Raw genomic sequence first — 1,832 nt, 5'->3', positions numbered from 1 at the left:
TATTTTGAGATCAACTTATTTTCATTTTACCCGCTCCTAAAAAGAAATAATGGTAAAATATTATATGAGTCATCAATTAAATATTTTATTGTCCGAGAAGTAGCATCGACAATACTATTATTTTAAAATTAGTTGATTTAAATAAAGTATCCAATACAGTGAGAAACAGAATTTATTCCATCAATAATAATCAGGTCTAGATTATTATTAAAGATTGGAGCTGCACCTTTTCATTTCTGATTTCCAGAAGTAATCGGGACTTCAAGATGAGATAACTGTCTAACATTAATAACATGACAAAAAATTGCTCAAATAATGGTAATGGTAATATTGTATTCAACTAAGAACTTTCATTTGAAATATTATCATTTTAACAATCATTATTGAAGCTATAGGGGGTTTAAATCAAACATCTCTACGCCAACTTCTAGCATATTTTTCAATTAGATATTTAGGGTGAATAATTAGATCCCTAAGAGTCAGAGAAAATATCTTAGAATTATACTTCATTATTTATTCACTACTAAGAATAATCATGGTTTTATTATTTCAGCAAATAAATCTATTTTTCATGAACCAGATTTATTCAGCCAGAAATATAAACACTTAATTTAAATTCATAATTTTCTTATCTCTCCTATCTCTAGGTTGTTTACCACAATTTCTTGGACTCTACCACAATGAATTGTTATACAATCATTAATAGAAATCAACATAACAACTATTATAACAATTACAGTTGTATTAACTACAATTACACTTTATCATTATAAAAACGTATTAGATTCTCAGCCTTAATTATGTCGTACACAGAAAATTCATGATCTATAAAGATAAAGTCTCAAAAATCAAGAACTATTCCTCCTATAACTGTAATAATTTCAACAATAGGATTAATTCCTACATCAACCTTAATCTCATTAAACTAAGAACTTAAGTTAATCACACTAATAACCTTCAAAGTTATAATTTATTGAATAATCTTTTAGGCCTTAATAAAAATTTACACGTCTAGAATTGCAGTCTAGAAACATAATTGAATATAAGACCGAAGTATGGTAAGAGAGAAAATGTCTCATAAGTAGATTTACAATCTATTCTACATTCTAATTCTACCCGGATTTGGTATTATTTCACACATTGTATGTCAAGAAAGAAGGAAAAATTGACCATTCGGAACATTAGGTGTAATTTACGCCATGTTATCAATTGGATTAATAGGAACAAGTATAAACCCCACAATAATAATTCCTATGCTGAGAATAAGAATATATATATATATATATATATATATATATATATATATATATAGATATAGTATAAACAAATCTAAAAAAAAGGAAAAAAATTAAGGCAAATATCTATAATAAGATCAAGACAGTTCTATTTAATAATCTAAGTTCAACTACCAAATTTAATGATGAAGGGGCAGCTATATTTGATGATCTTAAAAGGAATCACCATAAATAAACCAAAAACATTGGCATCTTAACTAAAAAAGCTAAAATTATAAATACATAAAACATAAAATAATAAGTTTCAAAATCAACCATTATAGGGAAATATAAAGAGTTAGAAAAGGCATTAACCTTAAATCAACTCAACAATAAAAGTAATCTAGCAACCAAAGTAAAAAAATTAAATAAACACCAGCCTGTAAACGTTCAGGCTGGTAACCTCAACCCAAAATCAAAAGTAAAGTAGGAACTAATCTAGTCTAAAAAAATATCAAAAGAAAGAAGACTCAATCTACCAAATGAATAATAAAGCATAATCATTAAAATTAACACTATAAAAACAAAAAATTAGAATGATAAGAATTTAAATAAACT

The sequence above is a fragment of the Schistocerca cancellata genome, chromosome 4 (assembly GCF_023864275.1).
Source record: "Schistocerca cancellata isolate TAMUIC-IGC-003103 chromosome 4, iqSchCanc2.1, whole genome shotgun sequence".
In the NCBI taxonomy this organism is placed as follows: Eukaryota; Metazoa; Arthropoda; class Insecta; order Orthoptera; family Acrididae; genus Schistocerca; species Schistocerca cancellata.
Note: the sequence above shows the minus strand (reverse complement) of the source record.